The sequence below is a fragment of the Euphorbia lathyris genome, chromosome 3, assembly GCF_963576675.1.
Source record: "Euphorbia lathyris chromosome 3, ddEupLath1.1, whole genome shotgun sequence".
Lineage (NCBI taxonomy): Eukaryota > Viridiplantae > Streptophyta > Magnoliopsida > Malpighiales > Euphorbiaceae > Euphorbia > Euphorbia lathyris.
The window spans coordinates 109,712,037-109,729,637 of NC_088912.1; the positions used below are offsets into that span (position 1 = coordinate 109,712,037).

The following is a 17,601-nucleotide window of genomic DNA, read 5'->3' on the forward strand; positions in this document are numbered from 1 at the left end:
ATATGATTAGCTATTAATAGGATTCACTCGCAAACACAAATTGAACATCTCATATTTTGACATGTCATTTTTATAGAGATAGTAAAATTACACGTGATTTACGAAAACATTACAAAAATCCAATATAATATTATTAATGGGTTAAAATTTGTTAAATAGATTTAGAATCAAATTTTTGGAAGATGGTGTTAATTTACTTCCTAATACAAAAATAACATTGAAATTTTAAAATTGTCCTTATATATTTTTAAATTTCTATCACTAAAAGAGTTTATACATGAAAGAAAACAAGATGCTAAATATAATTTCTATCACTAAAAGATTTTGAATTGGGTTAAGTGAATTTAATTTTTTTGCAACAAAAATGAAGCTACCCACTCAAGCTTATCTATGGGTATGATTGTTAGAAAACAAGGAAGCCAAATCTAGTCCAAGTGAAAATATTGGTTATCTATGGGTTTGATTGTTAGAAAACAAGGAAGCCAAATCTAGTCCAAGTGAAAATATTGGTTTGGGTTCAAGGGATCAAATCTCCTCTGACCCAAGTTGCTAAATATAAAACTCAAATTCTGTATACTTGCAATTCATGGTTTTATATCAGATCCTCTAAGATTTTCAGTGTTTGTATATATATATCTCTCTAATTGGATATCTTAATGCAATACACTTATCCAGTATGATTTTATCAACAATAGGAGCTATGATGCTCATTCTTCTTCATGCTCTAACTGTGCAAGTTTCTAATGCAAATCCTTCTCTTCAATTGCCTCAAGTTTACCGTCATTCTTTCAATCAAGTTCCTGGCGGACCAGATCCAATTCATAACCCACCCAAACTCATTACAGCTCAACATCAACCGTCAACCCGAGTTTATGGTCATTCTTTTAGACAAGTTCCTGGCGGACCAGACCCAATTCATCACCGACCCCAACTCATTACAGCTGATCATCAACATTCAACCCGAGTTTATGGTCATTCTTTTAGAGAAGTTCCTGGCGGGCCAGACCCAATTCATCACCCAACCCAACTCATTACCGATGATCATCAACAGTCATCCCGAGTTTATGGTCATTCTTTTAGACTATCTCCTGGTGGACCAGACCCAATTCATCACCCATCCCAACTCATTACTGCTGATCATGAACAGTCAAGCCGAGTTTATGGTCATTCTTTTAGACTATCTCCTGGTGGACCTGACCCAATTCATCACAGCCGTCATTCTTTCAGAAGAACCCCTGGCAGACCAAACCCAATTCATAACCCCGGACCTGGAGAACCACCCCAGCTCCCGACAAACAGTCATTCTTTGAGAGAAACTCATGGGGGACAAAACCCAATTCATAACCCTGGACCTGGATCACCACCTGAACATATCTCGACTGAACATCAATAATAATAAGATGTTATCTTGTTTAATTATGGGAAGTTCTATCATGAAAATTATCAATATAGATCCAATAATAGTTTTAGTAAAATATATATGACTCTTCATGTTATGATCCATTTGCTTTATTATGATTAATATTATGTGTCACCGTTAGTACAATGTTTAAGCCTTCATCCCTATGACATAGACAAAGAAGAAAGTGTGTTAATTCAGATGAATATATATGCCATAATGAAAAATTCCATGAGCTCAGTGTGAACCTGTCCTTTTATAAAATCCTTACAAAGTTACTATTATTTAATTGTCTAATGAAGAATATGTACTAGCTCTAGAACAGGTTTCATAAATGTTTTTTTTTACAACTTTTTCTTATATTAAAATGGATTTATAGTGAAAATAAAAATGAAGTCAAAATTGTCCAAAACCTTTCATTTCAGTTTTTTGTTTACAATAGGTTTGGCTTAAGAATGGCAATCCACAAGATGTGGTGAGACAATCTATGCTAATTAGTAATTTGCTAAGATGAAACACCTTCTTATATGGAACTTAAACTTTACTTTTCGTTTGTATAAATTGAACATTCCATAGGTGATGATGCTAGCCTACACCGGATTGTTTCTGAGTTTATACAAAATAATAGTAGAGCAAGTGGAAGCAGAGATTTCATCTGCTGCGGCAAGAATTCTCTACGGATGTAAACCGGATGGGGTAGGGAATGCATTTCCCATCCCCTGATCTCCATCCCCGTCCCCACAGGGACCCCATATCCAGTTTAGAGATGTTCCAAAAAAATTGGCAGGGAACGCTTGCCCCCAGTAGACCCTTGTGATGGGATCCCTCTCCGGACCCGAACACATCTTAATTGAGTTGGATTGGAGTTGTATTTTGCAGATTTCAACAGCATTTGCTCTCGCTTCAGATGCAGGGAGGACAGGATAAGTTCAACCCTAGATGATATTAGAAGGGGGAATCAAATCCTTATCAGGATAGCAACTCGGAAAAGTCTTCTATTCTGTTATCGTTTTTGAATGGGCTACGAATTTCTTTTCGATCTGTGGTGTGCAGTAAGGAGTAGCAAATCTGCCATTTTTTTTCCTTAAGTTCTTTCATAAACCCTGAAGTTTTTGCATTATGTGAAATTATTATGGGTTTTTTTTTTTTGCATACTTTTTGATTAATTTGGATAAATAATTTACTAGTTTCTGAAAGTGAAATTGATTCTCAATAGTGCAACGAATGGACTTTAATTAAGTTTTGGTGTTACAATTAAATTGAATAGATAAAAAAACAATTGGGAAAAACAAAATAAAAATATTGATAGAAGATGTCAAAAGTTAGGTATAAAATCGTGACTAAGTGATAGCATATTGATAGCAGATGTTTAAAGTTGATCAAAACTGATTATTTATCTAAAATAAAGATAATAATGTCAAAGAAGTTATTTTTAAAATCGTGTATTTGTGATTAAAAAAACTAGTAATTGCATCAAACAAGTTATTTTTGAAATCGTGTTGTGACAAAAAATATAAAAACCCCAAATTGAATTTCCTTGTAATATTTTCTAAATCATGTATACGAGATAATGATAATCTTGTAGTAAAAAAAACTTATCCGAAAAATGTATAGAAAAATGAATTAGATCAAATGCAGTTAAATATTAATCCTAATTATCTTAAAAACATTATTACTCATAAAAGAAGAGTTTATAAATCTAGTCTTGTCTCATTTTAACCTTAATTTATCAATATAACTCTTCACTTCAACAGCTATCATCTTTTGCATTAAACTGAGCAAACATTCTCCTCCAGTTCCTCTTTCTCAGCGTCTCCGCCTTCTTCTCCTCCCTTCTCCGCCACAGCAGTTCCCAGAACCAACCCATCCCCCGATGGACACAAAGTCCACACTGTCTCAGGCACCCTACTGAAACAACTATAATCCGTTCGTACACCCAAACACAACCTCTTCGCTCCCGAATCAGACCTAGACTCAGATGAAACGTCAAGACTCATCTTCTTGACCATCAAGTTAGACTTGGATGATGCAGACAAGAACTCGGCCTGGCGTTTTCTCTGCAAAGTAGATTTCCAACGATTTTTAATGGCATTATCAGTCCGGCCAGGCAAGAGTCCAGCAATTGTGGCTCATTTATTACCGTGAATAGCGTGAGCTTGAACAATGGTATCATCCTCCTTCGTAGTAAAAGGTCTGTCCTGAACCTCTGGCGAGAGTTGATTAAGCCACCGGGCATGATTTTCCTGAGCGGCCATGAATTCGGGTGCTTATGAAAGTCCAATTTCTGGGGCCGTGTTGTTTAACTAGCTTGATTAAAGTATCATCTTCTTGAGGACTCCATGGGCCTTCGATACAATCTCCACCATTGAAAGAAGCCATGAATGGAAAAGTGAGAAGAAATAGGGGAAAGAAAGAACTATTTTTTCTTCTGGAGACCGGTATAAAGTTTGATTAAGCTATTCTCCCCTCCTTTTTATACACATATTACAATTGTGATTAGGGTATTTTGGACATCTTTGCAAAGACAATACACTGTAATAATTTTTTATTATTTTTTTCAAATTTTTTAGCCTATAAATTAGTGTTATATATTTGCAATCATTATTTTTATTAAGGAATATGTTGATGTTATGGATATGGAATATTTTTAAGAATATGGAAACAAGATTTATTTCCTTTATCTATTTTAATTAAATATCATTTTAGTAATGAAAAATATTCATTACAAAAAAATTCATTGTGAATTCTTTTTTCAAAGGTATTTTGAAATTTTTATTTATTCACCTATTTATTTATTCATTAATTAATTAATTTATTTAGACTTTAATCATATTATTAGATTTAGGCATATTAAAATCATACGGTGGAAATTAAAATTATTCTAATATTTAAATTTAATAAAATTGGATTTAATGGTGACTGACCAAATTCCTTACATGATCTATTTGACTATTACTGTTTATTTGTTGACTTAACACGTTACAATCCCAACAAGATTTCATAATATTTGTAAAATATTAGGGTCAAAAATTTGAACATTATTGTTTACTTGTTGATTTAACACGTTACAATCCTAACAAGGTTTATTAATAGTCATAAAATGTTTGGATCAATTTTGATGTTTATCACTTAATATTATTATTTAGTATATATGAGTATGCATATTCTTTTATTATTTCTTTGAAATATTTTAGGCGAATAAATTAGTGTTGAATATTGATTGTAATTATTAAAAGGAAATTATTTCTTTGAAATATGAGTATGCATATCTCGTATTATTTAGATATTTCTAAGGTGTTTAGGTTAGTTTATTTCCATTTTAAATATAATTTTAGTAATTAAATATAATCCGGATCTGGTGGGGATTTTTTTTTCTTCTTTAATGTAAGAGCATTGTGCGCAAATATTTAAAAAAAAAATATATAATCATTTTAAATATTTACATTATGAATTATCTTTGCCAAAGGTGTTTTGATATTTTTATTCATTCATTAATTTATTTATTTTTATTCATGAATTATGTTTTAATAAAGTCATTTTAGCGACTTTAAAGTAAAATAATAGAAAAAATATAATATGATAGACACGTCATTACTATTCAACTTCTATTGCTGACTGAAACGATACTTGGTGCCACCTACTTGACCGAAATGACATATATGTTCCATCTACCTGACCGAAATGATATGTGTGGTTTCGGTCTGTTAGATGGCAACCACATGTCATCCAGGTTGATGTCGAGTATCGTTTGGGTCAACGATAAAAGTTGACAATAGCTGGCGTGACAATCACATCACCTTTCCGGTTTTTTACTCTTAAAATCGTCGAAGTGACTTTATCGAGACAAAATTCAAAATTGAATTATTTTATTAAGACAATTTGAAGTTGAGTGACCATTTTGATACAAACATGAAAATTCACTGACCAACTCAACTTTACTCATTTTCACAGTATAACCACTAAACTACAAAATGTAAACAAAAGCCATTAAACTTTACGTACTAAAATAATTGCAACTAAACTTCAATCAACGCATGAAAATTACTATTAACAATTCTAAAATAAATAAATTGAAGAATTTGTGACATTTCTAAACAACTTTAAGTTTTCAAAATTTTCGTTTTGATATCATTTAACTGTTATTAGATTGGTAGGGAGAACGTCAAATTTTAGAGAATAAAAACTTTAAATTAAGAATTTAGAAAATAAAAAATGTGGTTTCATGATAAATAGTGTTATAAAAAACTATTAAGTTAATTACAAAATCAACTTTATTTATTCAATATATAATTGAATAATTAAAATTTAAAATTTGATAATTAATACTGAAATTACAATTTGATTTCTCAATTTGAATTGAAATTACAATTTGAATTCTCAATTTGAATTTTAAGTTCAGAGAATCCCAAATCTTTTAAAATCAATTAGGTTCTCAACCTATATTTTAAAAATTAATTAGATCCTTCATTTTGTAAAATCATAAATTAGATCCTAACTATGCTGAAGTGTTAATTAATCGCTTCTGTAATTGGAAACACAAATCGGTTTAGTTTTTATATATTTTCAGCTCGGTTATGATCGGTATTCTAGAGAAATTTATACAACTGGCCCAATGAATAAATCTATTTACATATTTCGACCTATTTAAACATAGACTACTAAACTAAACTTTTCTAATACATTTTATCAATAATACTCTTATTTCCAATGTCGGATTCAAAGTTAAAACCTTATGAAACCTTTGAAAAGAAAAAGAGGAAATTGGATCTGAAAGCAGGAATTGTAGGTAAAAAAGGATGAAACAGAGACCAAAAAGTGCAGTGGGAAATTGATGAAATGGGTTCAAAGAAAAACTGGATTTTGTGGGTTTTGACTTATTTTATGATATTTTCAGTTATTGGTTCAGTTTTAGTAATCAATTAAACCTAATCAATTATATACACATGTTAAGAAATGTTTTGATGTAATATTGATTTTGTTCGATTTAAACTGAACTGATAATCAAAATAAAAAATATTATAAAATACTAATCTCATTTGAACTGAAAATATTAAACAGTTTTGAACCAAAAATTATTTCCATTATGAGATGGATTTAATTAACAGTTTTAGCATACATTAAGAACCTAAATGGTAATTTTAAAAAGTTAGACACCTAATTAACTTTTAAATTAGCATAGATTTATAAGCTATAATTTAGAGGGATATAATTAGACCTTAAACCTCTTTTTCTGTATTTAATTGAGTGGTTTTGAAACATATGAATTTACACTAATTAAATTTGGCTCGAGTGGTTAAAGCCTTTGTGTTTGAGTCTTAGTTTGACGAGTGTCAAATCGAGAAAGTAGACAAACACTAAACCGAATATCTTTTCAGATGACGATTCAAAACGGTCGTCTCGCAAGATATAAAATTGTCATGGCCTCGCTGCCGTCTCATGGTGCATCAGACGACAATGGTGTTCTGTCATCTCTAGCAGCATCACTTGACATACGCTCACTTGCGCTCTTTCATCTTTTCATTGTTACGATGACGTTATTATTATTAGGAACCGACAATTAGATGTATTCTAACCATAAATTTTTTATATAGTCTGTCACTGGAGTGAGTGAAACTCAAAAACTTTTATGTATAATATGACAGAGGTTATGTTCGTATCTGTCATTGTAGTTTAGTTATGACAACTGTTTTTTTTAACTTTGTCATAGTAAGGTCATTGAGATAACAATGTATTTAGTAAGGTCATCTCTTGGCATTCATATTCCTGACAAGGCAACGACACAGAAACATAGCTATTAACAAGTAAGATTGAATATTAGGAGAAGTTAGGGTTTCCAGGTAGAAAACAATACGAACACCCAAAAACCAGTCAAAAGAAAAGGCGATAAACTGAGCAGACAAAAGCAAAATTAAGAAGAATAGAGATGAAGAGAGAGGAATAGCTTACAGCCCGGCCGCGACCACCGAGAGAGATATTGTTGAAGAGGTGACCATCAGTCATCTTTTCGGCGGGAGATTGAAATGAGTTATCAACTTCTGCGCTTCTTCCATGCTCTTTTATACATGAACAGCTCTTTGCAGTGGTAAGTCGGTTCGGTTAGAAACTGTAAGCGAGGGTAAATTACACCCATGGCCACTGAAGTTTACTCATTTTAACACTGTGGCCAGTGAATGTTACAATTTTTTATTTCAATGATCACTCAACGCCTTAAAATCACTCTTGAAGACTCGAAATAAAAAATTCAAAAAGTTAATGATATTATAAATCATTTAGGTGTTGTTTGGTTAGAAGAAAGAATGAAATTTTTAGAGAAAGAAAGCTCCAATAAAGCTGATTTTGGAAAATAAAAAATATTGTTTCATGGTAAATGTTGTTCTGAAAAACTATAATTCTTGAATATTTTCATCATCCTCCATTTGGAGGAGTTAGTTAAAGTGGAGTGGCAATCTGCATTAAAAAGTGTAAAATTCAGTGGCTATACCGTTAAGAATTGAAATTCAGTGGCTAAATGTTAAAATAAGTAAAGTCCAGTGGGCATAAGTGTAATCTATCTAGTAAGTGGGGGTAGGTGAGTAAATTTTGAGTAATTTTTCTTAAACTCTCAAATTGGAGAGACATTGTGATACATATGTTTTTCTTCCAAAATTATCATTTTTTATTTTATTTAGGGTTAAGGTACAAAAATACCCCTAACGTGTAAAATGGTGCAATTTTATCCTAACGTTGATAATTTGGGTCAATTTCAGACACTATTATAAAACACATATATTTTTGTTCCTTATTCTGCACCAATTTCATATCAATTCGTTCTAAAAAAATGATTTCATGTTTTTTATAATTTAATAATTGAATTAGAGATTAGTATTTATAAATTCAGTGAATTTTTTGAAATTTTTTGCCCAATTTTTACAAGATACAGTATATTTTTTATTGGGCCGTGAGCCTTCCTATTCTACCAAAAAAAAAGTATATTTTTTATTTTTTTATATTTTTTCATATACCAACATATGTTTGTGATTTGTTACTGATAAAATGACGCACGTGTGAAATATAGATGATAAGATTCATGATCGAGAAGACAGTTTGATGAATTATTTCTTAAATTAATCCAAATTTTTAATGTTAGGGGTAAAATGACTCTTGGTTTCCAACGCTAGTAGTAAAATTGCACCAATTTTTACGTTAGGGGTAAAATTGCTCCTGACCCAAAATGTTAGGGGTATTTTTGCACCTTAACTCTTTTATTTATACAAATGAGATGATAAGTAATTTTATATATAATTACATTATTAAACCACCACTTACCTTACCTTTCATCAAAACACAACAAGTTATTTCATATAACTCACTTACTTCCCCTGAATTTTATAAGTTTTTCACCAGCTCCATAAAATTGTTTATTTGGTAACAACTAAATACAAAGATCATAATATTAACTTTCAATTCTTATCCATTCGATCTCTTAAACCTGCAAAACTAACTATTATAATAAGTTGAAAGATATGAGAAGAGAAAAAATTACCTCTTGCATAGATGGAGATGTATTTTTGGAATTTAGGTTTAAGAGGTTTTTGTATTTAGTTGTTACAAAATAAATAAGTTTAGGGAGTTGGTGAGACACTTATAAAGTTCAATGAGCTAATATACGTTTATGGACAACTTCAAAAAGTTGGTGATACGAAATAATCAAGTTCAATAAACTGGTGATACACTTGCAAAGTTTAGAGAGTCAATCTACAATTATGGACAAATTCTAGGCCAATATTTTTCTTTCATTAAGTTCTATATCGCTAAATTAAATATTTATAACTAAATTATGACTATGTTGGAAAATAAAAACATAGATGTTTTATTTTTATAAATTTATACTTCAAATTTTAAAATAGGATAAAGATTTGTCACTTCAAATTTAATGTAATCTATTTTAACTATTAATTTTAAAGAATCGATAGAAACAAAAACTTATTATGAAAGAACTTGTAAAACTCAGTCAATACAAAAAAGTCAGTTAAAAACACTGATTATCAAGATGTTAAGAGTCCAAAAGTGTAACGACCCGGTCCGAAGTGGGTGGCGCCGGGGTAGAAGACCTGAGCAAGGAGCGGCCCTAAGGGATGACGATGGGGACAGGAATGAACTGAATCCCACATCGGAAATGGAGAGAGAGTGACTGGGGCTTATTAGTGAGATGAGAATCCAATACATGCAGATGCGTTTTAAAGCCGTGAGGCCAATATGTTGGATTTGGGCTAGAGTGGACAATATCTACATGATATTGGACCAAGAAGGTGAAATGAAGTCTGGAAGGATATCACAACTACAGCTAAAACGGAAGAAAATAACACATAATTAAATTTCTAGTCATTTCATCTCTTGGCATTCATATTCCTGACAAGGCAACGACACAGAAACATAGCTATTAACAAGTAAGATTGAATATTAGGAGAAGTTAGGGTTTCCAGGTAGAAAACAATACGAACACCCAAAAACCAGTCAAAAGAAAAGGCGATAATCTGAGCAGACAAAAGCAAAATTAAGAAGAATAGAGATGAAGAGAGAGGAATAGCTTACAGCCCCGCCGCGACCACCGAGAGAGATATTGTTGAAGAGGTGACCGTCAGTCATCTTTTCGGCTGGAGATTGAAATGAATTATCAACTTTTGCGCTTCTTCCATGCTCTTTTTATACATGAACAGCTCTTTGTAGTGGTAAGTCGGTTCGGTTAGAAACTGTAAGCGAGGGTAAATTACACCCATGGCTACTGACGTTTACTTATTTTAATAATGTGGCCGGTTAACTTCAATTCTTAACAGTATGACCACTGAATGTTACAATTTTTAATATCAGTGATCACTCAACGCCTTAAAATGATCCTTGAAGACTCGAAATAATAAATTCGAAGAGTTAATGATATTATAAGGAACTTTAATTTTTGAAAATTTCGTTTTAAAGTCATTGAGGTATTGTTTGGTTAGAAGAAAGAATGAAATTTTTAGAGAAAGAAAGCTCCAATAAATGTGATTTTGGAAAATAAAAAATATGATTTCATGGTAAATGTTGTTCTGAAAAACTATAGTTCTTTAATATTTTCATTTTGAGATCTTTAACGGCCATTTGGAAGAGTTGATTAAAGGTGAGTGGCAACCTGTGTTAAAAAGTGTAAAATTTAGTGGATATACGGTTAAGAATTGAAATTCAGTGGCTAAATATTAAAATAAGTAAAGTCCAGTGGCCATGAGTGTAATTTATCTAGTAAGAGGGGTAGGTGAGTGAATTTTGAGTAATTTTTCTTAAACTCCCAAATTGGAGAGAAATTGTGATACATATGTTTTTCTTCCGAAATTATCATTTTTTATTTTATTTAGAGTTAAGGTACAAAAATGCCCCTAACGTTTTGGGTCAGGAGTAATTTTACATCTAACGTGTAAAATGGTGCAATTTTACCCGTCACGTTGATAATTTGGGCATATTCAGACACTATTATAAAACACATATATTTTTGTTCCTTATTCTGTACCAATTTCATATCAATTCGTTCTAAAAAATGATTTCATGTTTTTTATAATTTAATAATTGAATTAGAGATTAGTATTTATAAATTCAGTGAATTTTTTGAAATTTTTTGCCAAATTCTTACAAGATACAATATATTTTTATATTTTTTTTATATTTTTTCACATCCCAACATATGTTTGTAATTTGTTACTGATAAAATGACGCACGTGTGAAGTGTAGATGATAAGATTCATGACCGAGAAGACAGTTTGATGAATTATTTCTCAAATTAATCCAATTTTTTAATGTTAGGTGTAAAATTACTCTTGGTTTCCAACGCTAGTGGTAAAATTGCACCATTTCTTACATTAGGGGAAAATTGCTCCTGACCCAAAATGTTAGGGGGTATTTTTGCACCTTAACCCTTTTATTTATATAAATGAGATGATAAGTAATTTTATATATAATTACATTATTAAACTACCACTTTTGTGATATTTAATGTATTTTTAGAATTTAGGTTTGATAGGTTTTTGTATTTAGTTGTTACAAAATAAATAAGTTTAGGGAGTTGGTGAGACACTTATAAAGTTGAATGAGCTAATATACTTTTATGGACAACTTCAAAGAGTTGGTGATACGAAATAATCAAGTTCAATCAACTGGTGATACACTTGTAAAGTTTAGAGAGTCAATCTACAATTATTGATAAATTCTAAGCCAATATTTTTTTTTCATTAAGTTCTATATCGCTAAATTAAATTTTTATAACTATACAAAAAATTAATATCAATTGCTGTATATTGAAGAGATTATAAATTATGACTATGTTGGAAAATAAAAACATAGATGTTTTATTTTTATAAAATAGGATAAAGAGTTGTCACTTCAAATTTAATTTAATCTATTTTGACTATTAATTTTAAAGAATTGATAGAAACAAAAAAACTTAATGACTATACAATTATTTCCAAAAGCAGACTAGCTTAACATATAAAAACATAGAAATTAGTAAATTATTTATCCAAATTAATCAAAAAGTATGCAAAAAGAAAAACCAAAATAATTTCACATAAGTGCAGAACATTTTTAAACAACTCCAACTTAGTCAATACAAAAAGTCTGTTAAAAACATTGATTATGAAGATGTTAAGAGTCCAAAAGTTACTAAATTTACCCACTGCTACTCCTAATACGAACCCGTCCTTACTGCACACCACAGATCGAAAAGGATGGTTTTCAAACCATTGACTTCACAAAACCAATTGCTCCTGGTAACTGAGTAAGTTGCACTTTTCACGAAAAGAAATTCGTAACCCATTCAGAAACGATAACAAAATAGAAGACTTTTCCGAGTTGTTATCCTAATAAGGATTTGATTCCCCCTTCTAATATAATCTAGGGTTGAACCTACCTTGTCCTGCCTGCCTGCATCTAAAGCAAGAGCAAATGTTGTTGAATTCTCCAAAATACTGTTAAGTAACGTGTCTTCTTGTTTGAAGTAGTCTTTGCTGTTAATAATAAGTGTTAAGTAACGTGTCTTCTTGTTTGAATTAGTCTTTGCTGTTAACAATAAGTTCCTAGAAACTAGGAATAAGTTAGAGTTTGATTTGGTCTTTGCTGTAATCACCTGTATATGTGGGATACGTTAGTCTCTGTTTTTGGATTTCTGATCACTGTAAAGCTATTTAAAGCTTCCTCAGTTTACATTCTAAATAACAAATACTCTTTGCATTGCGTTGCAATTTGTCTATTGTGTTCAATATTTATCATTTGGTATCAGAGCCAGAACAGGCCTGATTGAGAGAGAAAAGTGTGAGAGAAACACGAGAGAAGAGTGTGAAGAGATGGCAGAAAGCAACAATAATGGTTTTGTGCAACCAGCTATCCCAAAATTTGATGGCTTCTATGAACATTGGGCAAAATTGATGGAGAATTTCCTTCGAGCAAAGGAATTCTGGAGCCTAGTAGAAGACGGAATAACAGAGATTCCAGCAGGAAGAGAGCCATCAGAAGCAGAGTCTAAAGTTATTGCAGAACAGCAATTGAAAGACAAGAAGGTGAAGAATTATCTCTATCAAGCCATTGACAGAGAAATTATGGAAACCATTCTGAACGATGATACATCTAAGCAGATTTGGGACTCGATGAAGCAGAAATTTAAAGGGTCAACAAGGGTTAAAAGAGCACAAGTTCAAACCCTAAAAGCTGAATTCGAAATTCTGAAGATGAAAGAAGGGGAAAGTGTCAATGCCTATTTTGGAAGAACACTCTCAATTGCCAAAAGGATGAAATCATGTGGTGAAAGTCTGAAAGAAGCTGATATCACAGGAAAGATTCTTCGATCCTTAGTTCCAAAATTCAACTATGTGGTATGTTCAATTGAAGAATCAAATAATGTTGATGTTTTAACTGTGGACGAACTCCAAAGCATCCTTTTAATTCACGAACAAAGGATGAAAGGATCTGTAGAAGAAGATCAAGTATTGAAAGTTACACATGAAGACCGAAGTGGACGAGGTAGAGGCACGTTTAGAGGTCGAGGAAGAGGCAAAGGCAGATCGTTCTTTGACAAATCTGCTATTGAATGTTATACATGTCACAATTTGGGACATTTTCAGCATGAATGTCAAAATTCAGAGAAACGGGCTCACTATGCCGAGATTGATGATGAAGATGAGATGTTGTTAATGGCGCAAGTTGATCTCAAGCAAGACAAAAGGAAAGGGATCTGGTTTCTTGATTCTGGATGTTCGAACCCCATGTCAGGAAACAAAGAGTGGTTCACACGACTTGATGAAGTTTTTAAGCATTCTGTTAAACTTGGGAATGATTCCAAGCTGATAGTGATGGGGAAAGGGAGTATCAAGCTCGAAGTTGGAGGCCAAATCCAAATTGTGAGTGATGTTTTTTATGTACCTGAATTGCGTAATAACCTGCTGAGCATAGGTCAATTACAAGAACGAGGAATCACCATTCTTATCAAACATGGAGTGTGCAAGTTATATCATCCGACCCGTGGTGTTATAATGAAAAGCGAAATGACAGCAAACAAAATGTTTGTAGTTATTGCAAACATTCTCATGAAATCACCTTCTTGCTTCAACGCACAAATTGAAGAATCGAGTGAAATTTGGCATCAAAGATTTGGGCATCTGAGCTATAAAAATCTAGCATTGCTGCACAACAAAGAGATGGTTCGAGGGCTGGCAAACATCAAAACCCCAACAAAAAAATGTACAAGTTGCATGATGGGAAAACAACACAGAGTAGCCATTTCAAAGAAGAGTAATTGGAGAGCCACAAAGAAATTACAGCTCATACACTCAGACATTTGCGGTCCTATTTCGCCTGCCTCCTACAGTCAAAAGAGGTACATATTAACATTCATAGATGACTTTAGTCGAAAGCTGTGGATTTATTTTCTGAACGAAAAGAGTGAAGCTTTTGTGACTTTCAAAAATTTCAAAATAATGGTGGAGAAAGAGTGTGGTTTATCAATGTGCAGCTTAAGAACAGATAGAGGAGGAGAATTCAACTCCAAAGAATTTTCAGAATTTTGCAAAACACAAGGCATAAGAAGACAACTTACTACGGCGTATACGCCTCAGCAAAACGGAGTTGCGGAGCATAAAAACCGTACAATCCTCAATATGGTGAGATGCTTGCTTGAAGAAAAACAAATGCCCAAAATTCTTTGGCCAGATGCTGCGAAGTGGACATGTCACATTCTCAATCGAAGTCCCATTGCCTTTGTGAAAAATAAAACTCCAGAAGAATGTTGGAGCGATTTGAAACCTAACATTGAATATTTCAGGGTCTTTGGCTGCATTGGAAATGTTCATGTACCTGATGCTAAGAGATTGAAGTTAGATGCAAAAAGTCAGAAATTAGTCCTAATCAGCTACAGTGTGGAGTCCAAAGGATATAAGCTGATTAATCCTTTCACAAAGAAAGTAACCATCAGCAGAGATGTCATCTTTGAAGAAGATGAAAGATGGGATTGGGCAAAAACAAAAGAGGAGACTACTGATGTACTTGATTGGGGAGAAGAATATGAAGAAGCCCACAATCAAGGAGATGAAAGTGAAGAAGAAGCAGATTTAGATGAAGAAAATACAGCAGATGTAGATGAAGACATCACCTCCAATGACGCAGAAAATTTAAGCTCCAACAGTGATGTTCCAAATTCAGCAAGTTCCAGCTCTAACTCACTGAATTCCAGCCCCAACAATACCTCTAATTCATCTTTCTCAATCAGAGAACGAAGAGCTCCTGCCTACTTAGAAGATTACACAAGTGGAGAAGGATTCTCTGAAGATGAGGTACAAAACTTTGCTCTATGTATATCTGCTGATCCCATTTTCTATGAACAAGCAGCAAAATTAAAGAAATGGAGGGATGCAATGGATCTTGAAATCGAAGCAATAAAGAAAAATCAAACTTGGGAACTTATAAAGGCTCCTTTGGAAGTGAAGGTGATAGGTGTCAAGTGGGTGTATCGAACCAAGATGAACGAAAATGGAGAGATTGACAAATGTAAAGCACGTCTCATGGCAAAAGGGTATGCTCAAGAAAAGGGAATTGACTACAATGAGGTCTTTGCACCAGTAGCACGATGGGATACTATTCACATGGTAATTGCAGTAGCAGCGAAAAATGGTTGGAAGCTGTTTCAACTAGACGTTAAAAGCGCATTTCTACACGGAGAACTCAAAGAAGACGTCTACGTCGCTCAGCCACAAGGCTATGAAGTTAAGGGAGATGAGAACAAAGTATACAAACTAAACAAAGCTCTTTATGGCTTAAAGCAAGCTCCAAGGGCGTGGTTTAGTAGAATTGAAGGATACTTCGTCAAAGAAGGGTTCGAAAGAAGCTGCTGTGATCCTACCTTGTTTGTAAAACAGGAGAACAACAAGATTCTAATTATAAGTCTCTATGTTGATGATCTTGTTTTTACAGGCAATGATTTGATTATGATACAAAATTGTAAAAACTCTATGAAGAATGAGTTCGAGATGACTGATCTAGGAGAAATGAAGTATTTCTTGGGAGTGGAAGTTCATCAAGGAGTAAATGGCATTTTCATCAGCCAGAAGAAATATGCCAGTGAAATGCTTGAAAAATTCGGGATGAAAGGGTGCAATTGAGTCAGAAATCCAATTGTTCCAGGAAACAAACTATCAAAGGAGGAGGAAGGCACTCAAGTAAATGGAACCTTGATCAAGCAGATTGTTGGAAGCTTGCTATATATGACTGTCACAATACCAGATTTGATGTACAGTGTATGTCTCATAAGCAGATTTATGTCAAAACCAATGGAGATACATATGTTAGCAGCTAAGAGAATCTTGAGATATATTCAAAGTACTACTGATTTTGGCATTGTTTACAAACGAGGCTGCACAACTGAGTTAATGGCATATGCGGACAGTGATATAGATGATCGAAAGAGTACATCAGGATATGCTTTCGTATTAAGTGGAGGAACTGTAGCTTGGGTGTCCAAGAAGCAACCTGTAGTGAGTCTGTCAACTACAGAGGCAGAATATATAGCTGCTGCCTCATGTGCGTGTCAATGTGTCTGGATGCAGAGAATTCTGAAACAAATTGAAGGTACAAAAATTGACTCTGTGAAGGTTCTCTGTGACAATTCTTCTACTATTAAACTTGCAAATAATCCGATACTTCATGGGAGAAGCAAACATATTGATGTACGATTTCATTTTTTAAGAAATCTTGTAAATGATGGGTCAATTAAAATGGAATATTGTGGCACGAATGAGCAAGTTGCAGATATCATGACAAAACCGTTAAAGCTTGATCAATTTGAGAAGCTTAGAGAAGCACTTGGTGTTCGAAGCAGCTTGGGTATAAACTAACTTGTTGTAAGCAAGTTTAGTTTAGGGGAGAGTTTTGTTAAGTAACGTGTCTTCTTGTTTGAAGTAGTCTTTGCTGTTAACAATAAGTGTTAAGTAACGTGTCTTCTTGTTTGAATTAGTCTTTGCTGTTAACAATAAGTTCCTAGAAACTAGGAATAAGTTAAAGTTTGATTTGGTCTTTGCTGTAATCACGTTTCCTGTATATGTGGGATGCGTTAGTCTCTGTTTTTGGATTTCTGTTCACTGTAAAGCTATTTAAAGCTTCCTCAGTTTACATTCTAAATAACAAATACTCTTTGCATTGCGTTGCAATTTGTCTATTGTGTTCAATATTTATCAAATACAACTCCAATCTAACTCAATTAAGATGTGTTCAGTGAAATACTTGAGCTGTGTATGCAGAAGTTTGTGCGAGAACCTTAACAAACTCTTCCTTCTTACTCTCATAATTGAATCTCGCAGAATTCAACAGCATTTGCTCTCGCTTTAAATCATCTGTCAACTTCTCCTTTTCCAATGTCTTCTGCTTGAGCTGATTCTCAGTTTCCATGCAGTTATCAGGTGGATTTGCTGACATGGAAGGTTTTGGAAATCTTACATCAACATCAGTCCTGCTGAACAAAAAAAATCCAGAAAGAAGAGATACCAAATGAGAAATACACACACAACATGCGCTCACACACACATGCAACTCTAAACATAGGGTATGCATGTCAAAATATGTTATTTAATAGCCAGATGCATCGCATGAAACATAAAAGATGGCCCGGTGCACTATGCGTCCGTGAGGGTCCAGGGAGGGATCCCACCATAAGGGTCTACTGG

At 33.1% G+C, this 17,601-nt stretch overlaps 1 pseudogene; it reads right to left on the reverse strand.

The window, feature by feature from the left end:
• Positions 1 to 3,109: 3,109 nt before the first annotated feature.
• LOC136222863 (transcription factor MYB73-like) lies at positions 3,110 to 3,778 on the reverse strand (annotated as a pseudogene).
• Positions 3,779 to 17,601: the final 13,823 nt, after the last annotated feature.